The sequence below is a fragment of the Oncorhynchus mykiss genome, chromosome 9, assembly GCF_057628025.1.
Source record: "Oncorhynchus mykiss isolate SJ-2025 chromosome 9, ASM5762802v1, whole genome shotgun sequence".
Classification (NCBI taxonomy): domain Eukaryota; kingdom Metazoa; phylum Chordata; class Actinopteri; order Salmoniformes; family Salmonidae; genus Oncorhynchus; species Oncorhynchus mykiss.
In genome coordinates, this window is record NC_143030.1 from 54742378 (window position 1) to 54762584 (window position 20207).

At 43.9% G+C, this 20207-nt stretch overlaps 1 protein-coding gene and 1 long non-coding RNA gene across 9 annotated transcripts in view; one reads left to right on the top strand and one right to left on the bottom strand.

Annotated features, from left to right (window-relative positions):
- ndrg3b (ndrg family member 3b) overlaps nt 1-20207 on the top strand; it is a 77169-nt gene that overhangs the window by 10387 nt on the left and 46575 nt on the right. The gene's annotated exons all lie outside the window — the stretch shown is intronic.
- LOC149981265 (uncharacterized) lies at nt 848-6589 on the bottom strand. The gene is made up of 2 exons (XR_016483311.1): nt 4436-6589; nt 848-3375 (listed from the first exon to the last, which is right to left on the bottom strand). It is a non-coding gene; the product is annotated as an uncharacterized LOC149981265 (long non-coding RNA).

Here is a 20207-nt window from a genome sequence, read left to right on the forward strand (position 1 = left end):
TTGTTGCCAAAAAGTTCAATTTAGGTTTCATCTGACCAGAGCACCCTCTTCCACATGTTTGGTGTGTCTCCCAGGTGGCTTGTGGCAAACTTTAAACGACACTTTTTATGGATATCTTTAAGAAATGGTTTTCTTCTTGCCACTCTTCCATAAAGGCCAGATTTGTGCAATATACAACTGATTGTTGTCCTATGGACAGAGTCTCCCACCTCAGCTGTAGATCTCTGCAGTTCATCCAGAGTGATCATGGGCCTCTTGGCTGCATCTCTGATCAGTCTTCTCCTTGTCTGAGCTGAAAGTTTAGAGGGACGGCCAGGTCTTGGTAGATTTGCAGTGGTCTGATACTCCTTCCATTTCAATATTATCGCTTGCACAGTGCTCCTTGGGATGTTTAAAGCTTGGGAAATCTTTTTGTATCCAAATCCGGCTTTAAACTTCTTCACAATAGTATCTCGGACCTGCCTGGTGTGTTCCTTGTTCTTCATGATTCTCTCTGCGCTTTTAACGGACCTCTGAGACTATCACAGTGCAGGTGCATTTATACGGAGACTTGATTACACACAGGTGGATTGTATTTATCATCATTAGTCATTTAGGTCAACATTGGATCATTCAGAGATCCTCACTGAACTTCTGGAGAGAGTTTGCTGCACTGAAAGTAAAGGGGCTGAATAATTTTGCACGCCCAATTTTTCAGTTTTTGATTTGTTAAAGTTTGAAATATCCAATAAATGTCGTTCCACTTCATGATTGTGTCCCACTTGTTGTTGATTCTTCACAAAAAAAATACAGTTTTATATCTATGTTTGAAGCCTGAAATGTGGCAAAAGGTCGCAAAGTTCAACTTTCGCAAGGCACTGTATAACTGGAACCCTGATCTGCACTGTTGTGTCTTGAATAACAACCTTAGATATTATTGTAGATGATTCGCTTTGCAGTGCTTAGCCTGCCACCCGTATGCTACTTGCATCCTGGGACTCATACAGACATGCCCCCTCATTATTTGTATCTTTTATTTAACTAAGCAAGTCAGTTAAGAACAAATTCTTATTTACAATGATTGCCAAACCTGGACGATGCTGGGCCAATTGTGTGCCGCCCTATGGGACTCCCAATCACGGCTGGTTGAGTTACAGCCTGGATTCGAACCAGGGTGTCTGTAGTGACGCCTCTAGAACCGAGATGCATTACCTTAGACCACTGCGCCACTCGGGAGCTGACTATTATTTTCCCTGGTGGCAGTAGCATACACAGGTGCTTGGCAGCTCTCCACAGGTGGATCCTGTCCTGTGCCCTGCTCTGAGAACATGACCCGGGCTGTCACCAGGGAGCCGGAGGCAAAGGGAAACCTGAGCTCGACCTTGAGCTTAACTCTCTTGGCTGCTGCTTGGCCAGCACATCTGACCCAGGGGAGAGGGGCACCATTTGAAGGGGCTGCACTGGAATAAAGAAGCCCTGCTGTTGAGTGTGACTTGTGTGTTAAAGGGATGGAGCTGGTGAGCTTGCAGGAGTGAAGCGCTACTCTGGCCTGCACTTATAAAAAAAAAAACATCTCTATCCAAAATCAAGCCCTTCTACTGAATTTTATTTTGATCTTGCTGTATCTGTGGAATGACAGTTCTTCTTTTGAAATGAACTCCATGACAAAGTGGTTGAATGTTAGTCTCTTTCCCCTAATGCGACGCTAATGGTAACCACCCACACACACAGACTTGTGTAAGTTAGCCTGGAGAGCCTCTGTCTTTGTCATCTCCCCCCTGGCCTCCATACATCTTTAATAAAGTAACGTGGCACTGGCCTTCAGCCCATACACTGGGTCCATTTACTTAAGCAGCTATGGTTGACAGACGGAACACCTCAACACTAACGGCAGTCGCCGAGCTATTTCACACACTGGTTTGTTTATAGTCTGTGTATATGCCCAATGTTTCTCTTTAAGCCAAGAAGGACCTGTCACATGTATTTTAGGACAAAATCTGATGTCTGTGAAATGAGTTTTGACAGTCTGTAAGGTCTCATTATTTTCTAGGCTAAAATGTGGCCAAAGCAGGTTTTGACATGAAGGGAGAAGCATTCGACTGTTAAACAGGGTGTGAATGAATGACTCAGTGGTGTCATAATTTTCATGGAGATACAGTGAGGGGAAAAGTTTATCCACTGACAAAAATGATCAGTCTATAATTTTAATGGTAGGTTTATTTTAACAGTGAGAGACAGAATAAAAACAAAAAAATCCTGAAAAATGCATGGCAAAAATGTTATAAATTGATTTGCATTTTAATGAGGGAAATAAGTATTTGACCCCCTCTCAATCAGAAAGATTTCTGGCTCCCAGGTGTCTTTTATACAGGTAACGAGCTGAGATTAGAAGCACACTCTTCAAGGGAGTGCTCCTAAATCTCAGTTTGTTACCTGTATAAAAGACACCTGTCCAAAGAAGCAATCAATCAGATTCCAAACTCTCCACCATGGCCAAGACCAAAGAGCTCTCCAAGGATGTCAGGGACAAGATTGTAGACCTATACAAAGCTGGAATGGGCTACAAGACCATCGCCAAGCAGCTTGGTGAGAAGGTGACAACGGTTGGTGCGATTATTCGCAAATGGAAGAAACACAGAACTGTCAATCTCCCTCGGCCTGGGGCTCCATGCAAGATCTCACCTCGTGGAGTTGCAGTGATCATGAGAACGTGAGGAATCAGCCCAGAACTACACGGGAGGATTTTGTCAATGATCTCAAGGCAGCTGGGACCATAGTCACCAAGAAAACAATTGGTAACACACTACGCCGTGAAGGACTGAAATCCTGCAGCGCCCGCAAGGTCCCCCTGCTCAAGAAAGCACATATCTGTCTGAAGTTTGCCGATGAACATCTGAATGATTCAGAGGACAACTGGGTGAAAGTGTTGTGGTCAGATGAGCCCAAAATGGAGCTCTTTGGCATCAACTCAACTCACTGTGTTTGGAGGAGGAGGAATGCTGCCTATGACCCCCAAGAACACCATCCCCACCATCAAACATGGAGGTGGACACCCCTTCAAATGAGTGGATTTGCTGTTTCAGCCACACCCATTGCTGACAGGTGTATTAAGTCGAACACACAGCCATGTAATCTCCATAGACAAACATCAATATGGCTAGAATGGCCATACTGAAGAGCTCTCAGTGACTTTCAATGTAGCACCGTCATAGGATGCCACCTTTCCAACAATTTCTGCCCTGCTGGAGCTGCCTGGGTTAACTAAGTGCTGGTATTGTGGCTGGAGTGGTGTAAAGCGCGGCGCCCATTGGACTCTGGAGCAGTGGAAACGCTTTCTGTTGAGTGATGAAACACACATTACCATCTGGCAGTCCAATGAACAAATCTGGGTTTAACCTTTCTGATCTCCCCATCCCGGATCCGGGATCGTGAATACAGACTCAAGCTCATTACCATAACGCAACGTTAACTATTCATGAAAATCGCAAATGAAATGAAATAAATATGCTAGCTCTCAAGCTTAGCCTTTTGTTAACAACACTGTCATCTCAGATTTTCAAAATATGCTTCTCAACCATAGGAAAACAATCATTTGTGTAAAAGTAGCTAGCTAGCGTTAGCATTTCGCGTTAGCATTTAGCGTTAGCATTAGCGTTAGCATCCAGCACGCAACATTAACAAAAACATAAAAGCCTTCAAATAAAATCATTTACCTTTGAAGAACTTCTGATGTTTTCAATGAGGATACTCTCAGTTAGATAGCAGATGCTCAGTTTTTCCAAAAAGATTCCTTGTGTATTAGAAATAGCTCCGTTTTATACATCACATTTGGCTACCAAAAAAAATCTGAAAATTCAGTCCTCAAAACGCGAACTTTTTTCCAAATTAACTCCATAATATCGACTGAAAACATGGCAAACGTTGTTTAGAATCAATCATCAAGGTGTTTTTCACATATCTCTTCATTGATACATCGTTCTTGGACACATGCTTTCTCCCCTGAATCAAATGGTAAAGTAGAAGCAGCTGGCAATTGCGCACCGAATTCGACGCAGGACACCAGGCGGACACTTGGAAAATGTAGTCTCTTATGGTCAATCTTCCAATGATATGCCTACAAATACGTCACAATGCTGCTAAGACCTTGGGCGAACGACAGAAAGTGTAGGCTCATTCGTTGCGCAATCACAGCCATATAAGGAGAGAATGGAAAACAGAGCTTCAGAAATTCTGCTAATTCCTGGGTGATGCATCATCTTGGTTTCGCCTGTAGAATGAGTTCTGGGGCACTTACAGACAAAATCTTTGCAGATTCTGAAACTTCAGAGTGTTTTCTTTCCAAAACTGTCAAGAATATGCATAGTCGAGCATCTTTTCGTGACAAAATATCGCGCTTAAAACGGGAACGTTTTTTATCCAAAAATGAAATAGCGCCCCTAGAGCTCTAACAGGTTACTGCCCCAATGCAAAACAGTGAAGTTTGGTGGAGGAGGAATAATGGAATCCACACATGGAATCCAAGATGGCGTTGCAGTCAGACGTCTTGTCGTGTCGTGTCCCTTGTATATATCTTTTTACATATTTTTCTTCGCATATCTTTGAAAACATTTAGCTAAACCTCAACTTCGAAATACTCTCCTGCAACCCGCCTCACCCAATGTAGCGCGGATCTGCTTTTTTTTCCTAAAGTATTTATATTTAATTCGGATCCGGAACCCCTCAACTGAAGCTAGCCAGCTAACTACCAGCAAACCATTGCTAGCGGTCATCAGCTAACTGGTCATCAGCTAACCTTTAGCTCGGAAAGCTCTCGCCAGTTCAAACAACGCGACTCTAACCAGAGCATAACGGACCTATTATTTTTATCCCCGGATTCCCACCGGATTCCCACCGCAAACGGAACATTTTCAGCTGGATCTTCACAACTAGCTAACTAGCTAACTGCAACCCCGGATGATTACTCCTGGCTAGCGTTTCCATCTACTTAGCTTGAAGCTAGCCCGGCCAGAGCTCCTGTGCTACCACCGAAGCATACTCCTGGGCTACAATATCCGGACCCACGACCGGTCTATCGATGTCACCGCATGAAGAGGCATAAACAGACTCACCCCATCGCGACGTCCCCCAATGACTAACTTTCTAGCCCTTGCTATCTGCTTGCTTGCTAATTCGGCCTGCTAACTGCTAGCTTGTTTAGCCCCGGTCCGCTAACTGCTACCTTGTTTAGCCCCGGCCTACTAACTGTTAGCTTGTTAGCACAGGCCTGCTAACTGTCTGAATCGCCGCGTCCCAACCACTCACTGGACCCATATTTACTTTCAATCTCTTTTTCGATTTTTAATTTGATTATACCTTCCGGTAACCTGCCTCACCCAATGTGATACGGAATCGCTATTATTTTTAATTTTTAGAACACATTCAAGAACCTCCAGAAGCTAACCAGCTAACTAGCTACAAGCTATTTAGTCATTGTTAGCCACTGCTAGCTGCTTTACCTTCTGCACATCCATACAGTTTTTTTTTAACCTGGATAATACTCGCCAGTCTAGCTTCCCTGCCCCATCCACCGCTGCCCCCTGGACACTGATCACTTGGCTACATAGCTGATGCATGCTGGACTGTCCATTAATCACGGTACTCCATTCTGCTTGTTTATGTTTTATCTGTCGGCCCCAGCCACACTCAGGCTCTGTGTGTAGTTAATCCGACCCTCCCTGCCTAGTCAACGCCATTTTACCTGCTGTTGTTGTGCTAGCTGATTAGCTGTTGTTGTCTCACCTACTGTTTAGCTAGCTCTCCCAATTCAACACCTGTGATTACTGTAGGCCTCGCTGTATGTCTCTCTCAAATGTCAATATGCCTTGTATACTGTTGTTCAGGTTAGTTATCATTGTTTTAGTTTACAATGGAGCCCCTAGTTCCTTTGTCCCACCTCCCACACATGCGGTGACCTCACCCATTACAACCAGCATGTCCAGAGATACAACCTCTCTCATCATCACCCAGTGCCTGGGCTTACCTCCGCTGTACCCGCACCCCACCATACCCCTGTCTGCGCATTATGCCCTGAATATATTCTACCATGCCCAGAAATCTGCTCCTTTTATTCTCTGTCCCCAACGCTCTAGGCGACCAGTTTTGATAGCCTTTAGCCGCATCCTCATACTACTCCTCCTCTGTTCCGCGGGTGATGTGGAGGTAAACCCAGGCCCTGCATGTCCCCAGGCACCCTCATTTGTTGACTTCTGTGATCGAAAAAGCCTTGGTCTCATGCATGTCAACATCAGAAGCCTCCTCCCTAAGTTTGTTTTACTCACTGCTTTAGCACACTCTGCTAACCCTGATGTCCTTGCCGTGTCTGAATCCTGGCTCAGGAAGGCCACCAAAGGGGGAGGAGTTAGCCTGCAAAGTAATGTCATACTTTCCAGGTCCATACCCAAACAGTTCGAACTACTAATTTAAAAAATTACTCTCTCCAGAAATAAGTCTCTCACTGTTGCCGCCTGCTACCGACCCCCCCCCCCCCCCCTCAGCTCCCAGCTGTGCCCTGGACACCGTTTGTGAATTGATCGCCCCCCATCTAGCTTCAGAGTTTGTTCTGTTAGGTGACCTAAACTGGGATATGCTTAACACCCCGGCAGTCCTACAATCTAAGCTAGATACCCTCAATCTCACACAAATCATTAAGGAACCCACCAGGTACAACCCTAAATCTGTAAACAAGGGCACCCTCATAGACGTCATCCTGACCAACTGGCCCTCCAAATACACCTCTGCTGTCTTCAACCAGGATCTCAGCGATCACTGCCTCATTGCCTGTATCCGCTACGGAGCCGCAGTCAAACGACCACCCCTCATCACTGTCAAACGCTCCCTAAAACACTTCTGTGAGCAGGCCTTTCTAATCGACCTGGCCCGGGTATCCTGGAAGGACATTGACCTCATCCCGTCAGTTGAGGATGCCTGGTCATTCTTTAAAAGTAACACCATTTTAGATAAGCATGCTCCGTTCAAAAAATGCAGAACTAAGAACAGATATAGCCCTTGGTTCACTCCAGACCTGACTGCCCTCGACCAGCACAAAAACATCCTGTGGCGGACTGCAATAGCATCGAATAGTCCCCGCGATATGCAACTGTTCAGGGAAGTCAGGAACCAATACACGCAGTCAGTCAGGAAAGCTAAGGCCAGCTTCTTCAGGCAGAAATTTGCATCCTGTAGCTCCAACTCCAAAAAGTTATGGGACACTGAAGTCCATGGAGAATAAGAGCACCTCCTCCCAGCTGCCCACTGCACTGAGGCTAGGTAACACGGTCACCACCGATAAATCCATGATTATCGAAAACTTCAACAAGCATTTCTCAACGGCTGGCCATGCCTTCCGCCTGGCTACTCCAACCTCGGCCAACAGCTCCGCCCCCCTCGCAGCTACTCGCCCAAGCCTCTCCAGGTTCTCCTTTACACAAATCCAGATATTGGACATCTATAAGTACCTAGGTATCTGGCTAGACTGTAAACTCTCCTTCCAGACTCATATCAAACATCTCCAATCGAAAATCAAATCTAGAGTCGGCTTTCTATTCCGCAACAAAGCCTCCTTCACTCACGCCGCCAAACTTACCCTAGTAAAACTGACTATCCTTCCGATCCTCGACTTCGGCGATGTCATCTACAAAATTGCTTCTAACACTCTACTCAGCAAACTGGATGCAGTTTATCACAGTGCCAGACTTTTATCTCCCTCACCAACTTCAAACATCTGCTATCTGAGCAGCTAACCGATCGCTGCAGCTGTACATAGTCTATCGGTAAATAGCCCACCCATTTTTACCTACCTCATACCCATACTGTTTATATTTATTTACTTTTCTGCTCTTTTGCACACCAATGTACATGACCATCTGATCATTTATCACTCCAGTGTTAATCTGCAAAATTGTAATTATTCGCCTACCTCCTCATGCCTTTTGCACACAATGTATATAGACTCCTTTTTTTCTACTGTGTTATTGACTTGTTAATTGTTTACTCCATGTGTAACTCTGTGTTGTCTGTTCACACTGCTATGCTTTATCTTGGCCAGGTCGCAGTTGCAAATGAGAACTTGTTCTCAACTAGCCTACCTGGTTAAATAAAGGTGAAATAAAAAAATAAAAATGTAAATGGGCTGGGGCTGTTTTACATGGTTCGGGCAAGGCCCCTTAGTTCCAGTGAAGGGAAATCTTAATGCTACAGGATATGTTGCCATTCTAGACAATTCTGTGCTTCCAACTATGTGGCAACAGTTTTGGGGAAGGCCTTTTCCTGTTTCAGCATGGCCATGCCCCTGTGCTCAAAGTGAGGTCCATACAGAAATGGTTTATCGAGATCCGTGTGGAAGAACTTGACTGGCCTTTGGGATGAATTGGAACACCGACTGCGAGCCAGGCGTAATCATCCAACATCAGTGCCTGACCTCACTAATGCTCTTTTGGCTGAATGGATGCAAGTCCCCACAGCAATTTCCAGCATCTAGTGGAAAGCCTTCCCAGAATAGTGGAGGCTGTTATAGCAGCAATGGTGGGACCAACTCCATATTTATGTCTGTGATTTTTGGATGAGATGTTCGACGAGCAGGTGTCCACATACTTTAGTAATGTAGTGTATATACAATGTGTACAAAACATTAAGAACATCTTCCTAATATTGAGTTGCACCCCCCCCTTTGCCCTCAGAACACCCTCAATTCGTCAGGGCATGGACTCTACAAGGCGTCAAGTGTTCCACAGGGATGCTGGTCCATGTTGATGCCAATGATTCCCACACTTGCCAAGTTGGCTAGATGTCTTATAGGTGGTGGACCATTTATTGATGCACACAGGAAACTGTTTGGTGAAAAACCCAGTAGCGTTGCAGTTCTTGGCACAAACCGGTGCGCCTGCCACTAACTACCATACCCCTTTCGATGGCAGTTAAATATTTTGTCTTGCGCATTCACCCTCTGAATGGCGCACACACACAATCCATGTCTCAAGGCTTAAAAATCCTTATTTAACCTGTCTCCTTCCCTTCATCTACGCTGATTTTTGAAGTGGTTTTAGCAAGTGACATAAGGGTGTTCATAATGTTTTGTACACTGTGTACATGGTCTCAAATTTCCAGGTCCAGTATAATTAATATATCATTTTTCACTGGATGACCCCTTGTCAACTAAAACCTCTGTTACGGAAATAAAAACAATTAAATTAATTTTGTTAAATGAAATTTCTCTTAGTCTGAGTTTCTCTCTGCATTTGAGGCAATACAATAATTACATTTTTTAAAACACTGGTTGTACTGAATGATCATGGCTGGTTACGACTAATGCCTATTCTGTTACTTGGGTAAGATGGTGTAATTTCTTTAGGGACACCCCCTCGCTCTTCTTTCATACTCAAACACGCTGTATAGAGGGGTAGTATGGTGACGTTTAACAATGATCCCTTTTTAATACCTAATCAAATGTAAGGAAAAGTACAGTTTCTGTAGAGCACACTAGTAGAGTACTCTCCTGTATTATACTGCACTATTTTTCTACTTTTCTGTACTGTGCTGTCCAAACTTGTAAAACAAATGTAGAAGTCTACGATTGGTTCAGATTTCGTCCGGATCAACAATTTTGGTCTAATTTGGGGGGCGGGGCAAATTAAAATAATTGCCAGTGGGTAGAATAATACCCCAAAATTCAAAGGAAGATGCTGCATCTTTCTACCTTTTTATGTACCTATTCAGGATACATCAGCATGAAGAGGATGACATTCATAATTATGCATTTCTGTGTATTACAGATTAGGGACCCATGCCATCATCTCGTTACCATCATTCTGTTACCTGGTGTTAATCCACTTCATTTACTGTAGGTCTGTCAAAGGTAAAATAAAATACTGTAGTTCAATTTTCAAAATAGATGTCTTCAAACTCAAGGTATCATAGCTGACACCCCATTCTTTCTGCAGATCTTTTGAATTTTGATTCAGAGTAAATATTTGAGTTTTCAGAACCTGATCACATAAACTGATGGAGAATTTACCGTCATTCTACCAACCTTTGCATCTGCACTGTTCTTCGAGTAAATTATGTTTTGTCTAATTTTCAAGTGTAAATGTTTTAAATGAGTCCTTGTGCATATAGTTGTATGGCTTTAACTTTGCAATCAATGGTGTTTGTTTGGCATACATTTGAAAGTGTTTCAGGGAGTCTGACATCGTAGCGTTAGAGGACTCATTTCCCTCTGGTGACGTGATGCCTGTTGCACCAGATGATAATCAGGAGTCATTTTTCCGGACAAAAGTAGTTGAAGTATTTAAAACCTTTCTGCATAAAATGTCTTACCCATATAACAGTATAGTGGAATAGACCCTGACAATATCATGCCAGAATGTTTGACAGTTTTATTATTTAAGATGTTTTATTAACATTTAGACCAGTGGTCACAACTTTTCTGAATCAAGATCACTTCGAGTCAAAATGCAAGCTGAGATCTACCACTCTGATTTTTTTTATTTTAAACATGACTTAAACGTAAGCCTATGCAATATCAACCAATTAAAAACAGTTCTGTAGGAAAGAGGTTTGTGCAGTAGGCTTTAGGCCCAATACATTATCATTGCATATTGGTTATGCTTGAATTGCCCTGCCAATGTTGTTCTTCTCAGAGCATTTTTAATAATTGTAGGTATATGATCACACTGGTAATAGATCATTTGTTGTATTACTTGTGAGGTGCAGCTGAGTGAGCATAATAATTTGTCAGTCATACTGACGGATTGTCACTGATGGTCAGTATGAGGGAGGGAGCAGCGTTCAGGCTGCCTCTCAAACGACTCACTCCGAATGACTTTCTCTAACTTTAGAGCACCAAAGTGAAAGTTTTTTTTCTTTCACATTTCACCATTAACTTTTTTAGGACTCAAAAGAGAAAGGGTAGTGACACAACATTTTGTATTTATTAGTTTTGATATTAAATATTTTTTTGGTCACAAATTGACACGTCACGTTATTGACCCAGGCCTGTCTGTTTGTTCTCTTAATAATAGACAAGTTGAGGGAGTCTCTTGCCCTTAGTCTTTCTGAACTGCTTGAACCGAACCAGACACGAGAGCACAGCTAAGTCACAATCACTGACAAGGTTTCCTCTGCATGACCTATACATTCAGCAGCAGGGGCATCATACATATGAGGTGACATTATGTGATAGATTCCCTATGCATTTGTAATTTCTTAGCAAACTGCCAGCAGCGATTCCTTATTGTCTTACGCCAGACAGTTTCTGCCACTTGACATAAGGCAATGCCCCATTTCCCTCTTCAGCTGTTGAATGAGAGCGAATTCCAGTTGGTTTGAATTGAAGCAATTCAACTAACTCAGGAGGTGCCCAAGCTTAGGACAGGGAATATGTACATATTATCTCCAATAGGAGATAAGGATTTGGAGGTGGTGCTTTCATGTGTCGCCAGTCACACAGTGAAGGCTAGATGGACTGCCAGCTAGACTAGCTATAGGCAGCACGTCTTTATTCCATTCTGTTGGCAAAATGTGCCAATGACTATCCCAAAAGCGCAATGGAACAGTCAGACTGGTCTGACAAATGCCCAGCCTGCTGGAAATGTATTCTGAACTGTCTCACTGTGCCACCCTACACTGCCGTTGTCATGGATTAGTGACTCTCTTTATTTTTATCAACACATGTCCTATTTAATTGATAGGCTATACAATGTTTAGGACTTGTGCGTGTGGTGTTTTTTAGTGAGTGTGTGGGCAGCAGGGGCTGGTTGCACCAGTTAGTCATCCAACCTTTTATTAGGTCATGAATAGACAAAATCATGTTTTTGGTGAAATTGGTTGATTATTTGGATGAAACCAGATCAATGTATGATGACGAAAGTATGAAAAATGACTTGCTTCTACATTTGATAAAGTTTGATCATAAAGTTGCATGTCCCGTCCTCATGTCAAACACTCATTATTAAGGGGATAGGGTGAACTCACCCGTACTAATTTGAATACACCTATGATAACATGGTATTCTCTTACCTAGCTAAGCGTCAGTATAGAGACAAAGTATAATTGCAATTCAACGGCTCAGACACAAGAGGTATGTGCCAGGGTCTACAGTCAATCACGGATTACAAAAAGAAAACCAGCCCAGTCACGGACCAGGATGCCTTGCTCCCAGGCAGACTAAATAACTTTTTTGCCCGCTTTGAGGACAATACAGTGCCACTGACACGGCCCGCAACCAAAACATGCGGACTCCTTCACTGCAGCCGAGGTGAGTAAAACATTTAAACGTGTTAACCCTCGCAAGGCTGCAGGCCCAGGCGGCATCCCCAGCCGCGCACTCAGAGCATGCGCAGACCAGCTGGCTGGTGTGTTTACGGACATATTCAATCGATCCCTATCCCAGTCTGCTGTTCCCACATGCTTCAAGAAGGCCACCATTGTTCCTGTTCACAAGAAAGCTAAGGTAACTGAGCTAAACGACTACCGCCCCGTAGCACTCACTTCCGTTATCATGAAGTGCTTTGAGAGACTAGTCAAGGACCATATCACCTCCACCCTACCTGACACCCTAGACCCACTTCAATTTGCTTACCGACCAAATAGGTCCACAGACGATGCAATCTCAACCACACTGCGCACTGCCCTAACCCATCTGGACAAGAGGAATACCTATGTGAGAATGCTGTTCATTGACTACAGCTCAGCATTTAACACCATAGTACCCTCCAAACTCGTCATCAAGCTCGAGACCCTGGGTCTCGACCCCGCCTTGTGCAACTGGGTACTGGACTTCCTGACGGGCCGCCCCCAGGTGGTGAGGGTAGGTAACAACATCTCCACCCCGCTGATCCTCAACACTGGGGCCCCACAAGAGTGCGTTCTGAGCCCTCTCCTGTACTCCCTGTTCACCCACGACTGGGTGGCCACGCACGCCTCCAACTCAATCATCAAGTTTGCGGACGACACAACAGTGGTAGGCTTGATTACCAACAACGACGAGACGGCGTACAGGGAGGAGGTGAGGGCCCTCGGAGTGTGGTGTCAGGAAAATAACCTCACACTCAACAAAACTAAGGAGATGATTGTGGACTTCAGGAAACAGCAGAGGGAACACCCCCCTATCCATATCGATGGAACAGTAGTGGAGAGGGTAGTAAGTTTTTTTTAAGTTCCTCGGCGTACACATCACAGACAAACTGAATTGGTCCACCCACACAGACAGCATCGTGAAGAAGGCACAGCAGTGCCTCTTCAACCTCAGGAGGCTGAAGAAATTCGACCTGTCACCAAAAGCACTCACAAACTTCTACAGATGCACAATCGAGAGCATCCTTTCGGGCTGTATCACCGCCTGGTACGGCAACTGCTCCGCCCACAACCATAAGACTCTCCAGAAGGTAGTGAGGTCTGCACAACGCATCACCGGGGGCAAACTACCTGCCCTCCAGGACACCTACAACACCCGATGTCACAGGAAGGCCATAAAGATCATCAAGGACAACAACCATCCGAGCCACTGCCTGTTCACCCTGCTATCATCCAGAAGGCGAGGCCAGTACAGGTGCATTAAAGCAGGGACCGAGAGACTGAAAAACAGCTTCTATCTCAAGGCCATCAGACTGTTAAACAGCCACCACTAACATTGAGTGGCTGCTGCCAACACACTGACTCAACTCCAGCCACTTTAACACTGGGAATTGATGTAAAATATATCACTAGCCATTTTAAACAATGCTACTTAATATAATGTTTACATACAGTGCCTTGCGAAAGTATTCGGCCCCCTTGAACTTTGCGACCTTTTGCCACATTTCAGGCTTCAAACATAAAGATATAAAACTGTATTTTTTTGTGAAGAATCAACAACAAGTGGGACACAATCATGAAGTGGAACGACATTTATTGGATATTTCAAATTGTTTTAACAAATCAAAAACTGAAAAATTGGGCGTGCAAAATTATTCAGCCCCTTTACTTTCAGTGCAGCAAACTCTCTCCAGAAGTTCAGTGAAGATCTCTGAATGATCCAATGTTGACCTAAATGATGATAAATACAATCCACCTGTGTGTAATCAAGTCTCCGTATAAATGCACCTGCACTGTGATAGTCTCAGAGGTCCGTTAAAAGCGCAGAGAGCATCATGAAGAACAAGGAACACACCAGGCAGGTCCGAGATACTGTTGTGAAGAAGTTTAAAGCCGGATTTGGATACAAAAAGATTTCCCAAGCTTTAAACATCCCAAGGAGCACTGTGCAAGCGATAATATTGAAATGGAAGGAGTATCAGACCACTGCAAATCTACCAAGACCTGGCCGTCCCTCTAAACTTTCAGCTCAGACAAGGAGAAGACTGATCAGAGATGCAGCCAAGAGGCCCATGATCACTCTGGATGAACTGCAGAGATCTACAGCTGAGGTGGGAGACTCTGTCCATAGGACAACAATCTATTGCACAAATCTGGCCTTTATGGAAGAGTGGCAAGAAGAAAGCCATTTCTTAAAGATATCCATAAAAAGTGTCGTTTAAAGTTTGCCACAAGCCACCTGGGAGACACACCAAACATGTGGAAGAAGGTGCTCTGGTCAGATGAAACGAAAATTGAACTTTTTGGCAACAATGCAAAACGTTATGTTTGGCGTGAAAGCAACACAGCTGAACACACCATCCCCACTGTCAAACATGGTGGTGGCAGCATCATGGTTTGGGCCTGCTTTTCTTCAGCAGGGACAGGGAAGATGGTTAAAATTGATGGGAAGATGGATGGAGCCAAATACAGGACCATTCTGGAAGAAAACCTGATGGAGTCTGCAAAAGACCTGAGACTGGGACGGAGATTTGTCTTCCAACAAGACAATGATCCAAAACATAAAGCAAAATCTACAATGGAACGGTTCAAAAATAAACATATCCAGGTGTTAGAATGGCCAATTTAAAGTCCAGACCTGAATCCAATCGTGAATCTGTGGAAAGAACTGAAAACTGCTGTTCACAAATGCTCTCCATCCAACCTCACTGAGCTCGAGCTGTTTTGCAAGGAGGAATGGGACAAAATGTCAGTCTCTCGATGTGCAAAACTGGTAGAGACGTACCCCAAGCGATTTACAGCTGTAATCGCAGCAAAAGGTGGCGCTACAAAGTATTAACTTAAGGGGGCTGAATAATTTTGCACGCCCAATTTTTCCGTTTTTGATTTGTTAAAAAAGTTTGAAATATCCAATAAATGTCGTTCCACTTCATGATTGTGTCCCACTTGTTGTTGATTCTTCACAAAAAAATACAGTTTTATATCTTTGTTTGAAGCCTGAAATGTGGCAAAAGGTCGCAAAGTTCAAGGGGGCCGAATACTTTCGCAAGGCACTGTATAACCTCAACGACCTGGTACCCCTGCACATGGACTTGGTACCGGTAATCCTTGTATATAGCCTTCTTATTGTGTTTCTATTTGCAACAGAAAAATAACTTTTTAACTGTCGCTAATGGGGGCCCTAATATAAAGTTAATTGAGAGGAATTATTGCTGCCATTTCAGACCATATTAGAACTCAGACAGATTATCAACCAGTAAAGCCTGCTGTGATGGAGTTTTTTGTTGTTGTTTATTTTGCACTGGGTCATTAGCCAGGATTTTCCTTGCATGGTGGTGGAACCCTTCAGGGCAAGCTCAGTGAGGGTTAGGGGACCCGGTCCATTGACCGACAGAGCTCAGACTTAAACCTATACTGCCCCCTGCGCTCGTTTGGTACAGTTTCTAATTTTAAGCACAGATGCAGACTGACAGTGGGCCAGGAGAAGTTCAAATGGGCTCTGACTGCACACTGGGTCCAGTGAAGGGAGGTAATTGACCACTAGCAGTGCCAGTGGTCCTGCCCCTCCACCCCACGACTCTGACTCTGTCCCTCCCTTTGGCCTGTCTCCCGCCCAGGCCTGCAGGGCAGTGTGCTGAGTGGGGAAATTCAACTTTTTGGTCCACCAGCCACTGTGGCAGGTAGATGGGAAAAAATATACCAGTCACTAGTGAAAAGTTAAACAGTTCTACAACTGAACAACAACATGCTGAGTGATACGGCTTATTATTATTATTATTATTATTATTATTAGTTCAGGGCTCTAACGCTGACATTTTTTTCAAGGAGTACGTAAGTTGATGTTTACAATTATTTCAGTGTTTTTAATTATAATAAATGACAAAGTTTAATGAATTAAAGGTTTTTGGACTGTTCCATGCTCAGTTAAGCACAATTTACCCCCAAATATTTGAGTCTTTAGCTGTCCCTTTTTAAGTGGCAGGCCATTATCGTGGTAACTGCACTCCGTGTCTATCAGTGATGTCTGTTCTACTAGCGGACTTTTGCAGCAAACTCAAACTAATATTGAAAAACAACCTAGCGTGTGACTAGCCAAGTAACACTAGGACAAAGTCACAGTTTTTAGTAACCTATCAGCTCAATTCAACCAACTTCTACATTTTGGCTTTGGATCGAAAATAAATCATGTTCCCGAAAATTGTGACCACCCGCCAATGTGGCCAAGGAAATAGAAATTCTTACCCGCCAATGCCAAAATCTACCCGTATGTGGCGGGTGTTAATAACGCACCCTAGCAGTGTGACAGAGCCATCAGCCCTGTGATTAGGCTGGCAGATTACTGCAGTTTAATTGCCCTCTGTCTATATATTGTCTTTGCTTCTCTCTCCTCTCTAGTTTTTCCCGTCCCGTCTTTTAACATTTCGGTTCCTCTTCTTAATTTCCCTTTTCCATTAATAGAGGTCCTTTAGAATCTAAATTGTGTGGTTGGGGAATGGGGACAACCAACAAAGTCTCTTCTCGTGCCTGATGATGATTGGTCACCATGGCAACTACCCACAAGGTTTCGTTCGGGTAGATGTTGAAATCTGTCTGAAAAATTGGGTTATCAGTCACCGTGATCTATCCCCCAGTAGGAATAACCAGATTTCTCCATCTCTGTATGTCGGTCATTACAGGAAGTGATTGATTGTTGATCCTTAGCTAATGTCTTTAGTCTTATGAATTGTGCTGGGCTGAACGGGAGGGTAAAGGAGAGACATATACAGTAGGCAGAAGACTGGCTGGGGCATAGATTGGCGACTCTCCGGGAAAGGCCTATTACAGCGGCACTGATTGTCTGCACTGGAGTCTCAACTCTGTCCCCAACAGTCCTGGCACTGACCCTCTACTGTCTGCTTCTCTCAAACTCTCATTATCAACTCAGCTGACAGACTGTTTTAGTCTCTTCTTATTCTTCCTTTATGAAAATGAGGCTATATTAGATTACAATTGACACGTGAGCAGCATACCCTGTGTTGAAAGACATCATGGACAGGACATTAGTGTATATGACTCATGGTTTGCGATTGACATGTTGGAAAATGTCATTTGTGTGATCTTTCCATGAGAAAGGTAATCTCAGTCGTGTGTGTGTGTGTGTGTTTGCCCTGATTTAGAGGGCGGTCTGTGTGAGAGGTCTGTGTTATTCCACCATCACTGACTGACTCATCCAGAGCTCACAGCTTCAGACAAAGTGTCTCTGTTGCTGTGACTCCAGAGCAATGAAATGTGTATGCCATCACTCACACAGCTTGTGTGTGTGAGAGAGAGAGCTGGGCGATATGGACAAGAATCCATATTGCAATAAGTTGCCTAAATTGATGCGATAATGATAAATACACAGAACAAAAATATAAACGCAACATGCAACAATTTTAAAATATTTTACTGAGTTACAGTTCATATAAGGAAATCAGTCAATTGAAATATTGAATTAGGCCCTAGTCTATGAATTTCATATGCCTGGGAATACAGATATGCATCTGTTGGTCACAGATACCTTACAAAAAAGGTAGGGGTGTGGATTAGAAAACCAGTCAGTATCTGGTGTGACCACCATTTGCCTCCTGCAGCACGGCATATTTCCTTCACATAGAGTTGATCAGGCTGTTGATTGTGGCCTGTGGAATGTTATCCCATTCCTCTTCAATGGCTTTGCAGAGTTGCTGGATGTCGGAGAGAACTGGAACACAATGTTGTTTGCCTCTGTCAAGTATGCAAGCCATGGAAGAACTGGCCATCTTCATGGTATCTCTGTGCATTCAAATGGTCATCGATAAAATGCAATCGTGTTGGTTGTCTGTAACTTATGCCTGCCCATACCATAACCCCACCCCCACCATCGGGCACTCTGTTCACAACGTTGACATCGGCCCACCGCTCACCCAAACGGGTCCTAAAATTCTAAACCAAATAGCTAAATGTGACCATCCTAAAACAATTCCATATGTTAGCTTAGTACCCACCCCCAAAGGCTTAGACTTTTAGAGGTTAAGTGCAGTCGGATGTAAGGTGGATGATTGTCTTCTCTGTCGATATAGATTCTCCACCCATGTGACTCGTCATATTCCAGCATGATCCAGAAGCTTGCGAGATCCATCGACTTCACTCTTATTCTTTTATTTTTCTACACGTCTTTTTCTCTCCACAAGCCGCTGTGGCTTGTCGTATTTACTCTCTTGACCTGTGTTGTCTTACACTAATTTCTTTGGCTGCCATTCATTCAGAACTGTTCTCCTTCTGAAAAGCGAACCACTTAGCATAGTCTGACAGAGCCATTGAGCTGATTTTAACATGGTGGGAAAAATAATGGATTCTTCAGAGCATCTCCAGTAATCTGTCAGTAGTGTAGGCAGGCTGATTGGCTGTGAGTAGACCGTTTTATGATTCATTTTTTATCAACCGCCCCTTCCATCCCTCTTCAGTAGCACAAATTATACAGAGTAAGCTAATTTATGGTGCTAGTATACTATATTTTAGAAAATTGCTATTTCAGAAATGTATTTTGTATGTAGTTTAGTTGAAATGGCACTACCCCAAGTGGGCACCCGTGGAAAATAATTGGCGTTTTGGTTTCGTATCTCAGCTTCTGTTTGAACGTGCCTAATCCAATTGTTGGGAGGGGCAAAATACTTTTAAATGTTGTATTTTATTTATCTGTTAATTTTACCAGTTAAGTTGACTGAGAACACGTTCTCATTTACAGCAACGACCTGGTGAATAGTTACAGGGGAGAGGAGGAGGATTAATGAGCCAATTGTAAACTGGGGATTATTAGGTGACCGTGATGGTTTGAGGGCCAGATTGGGAATTTAGCCAGGACACCGGGATTAACACCCCTACTCTTACGATAAGTGCCATGGGATCTTTAATGACCTCAGAGAGTCAGGACACCCGTTTAACGTCCCATCCGAAAGACTGCACCCTACACAGGGCAGTGTCCCCAATCACTGCTCTGGGGCATTGGGATATTTTTTAGACCATAGGAAAGAGTGCCTCCTACTGGCCCTCCAACACCACTACCAGCAGCAGCATCTGGTCTCCCATCCAGGGAGTGACCAGGAACAACCCTGCTTAGCTTCAGAAGCAAGCCGGCAGTGGTATGCTGACTTGGATACTCCACATTCTTTTAGCCTCTTTCTGACAATAACTTCTACAGGCTTTCATACCAAATGTGAGGTGAAAGCCTGGTGGAGTCTATAGTAACCTTAATCTTCTGGGTCAGGGCATCCATCCTCAGCCCCACTACAGATTTCCCCCTCTGCCACATTGAAGGAAATGTGGGATCCCACCTCAAATCCTTGAACGCATGTGGAATATTGCCTCATCTCCTCCAATATCCAGTATACTTGGCTGATCTGGTTTTAGTTGAGATTTGTTATATTTTCCTTTGCACTTATAGCTTGCTGTTGACTCAGTACTATGGAAAGAGATTTGAGTGGTAGGCTCTGTTGACTCAGTACTATGGAAAGAGATTTGCGTGGTAGGCTCTGTTGACTCAGTACTATGGAAAGAGATTTGAGTGGTAGGCTCTGTTGACTCAGTACTATGGAAAGAGATTTGAGTGGTAGGCTCTGTTGACTTCTCTGCCCTCTGGTAAGAGCAGCAATGCTGAAGAGCTCATCAAAGCTCCCATCTAAGCTGCCTTCTATTTTCAGCCTACACTTTCAAATCAGTTGGTTTTCTGTCTGGAAAAATGCATTCCAGATTATGTGTGAGAGAGCTTGTGAGGGACTGTGTGACAGAAGCATGCTGGCAGCTATCATCAGGGCAAGTGTTCATCTTGCTCTGGCTCTACACAATGAGTGCTCATCTACCCCACATATAATTGTTCCCCACAATGAAATCGGGGAGGGGACTGT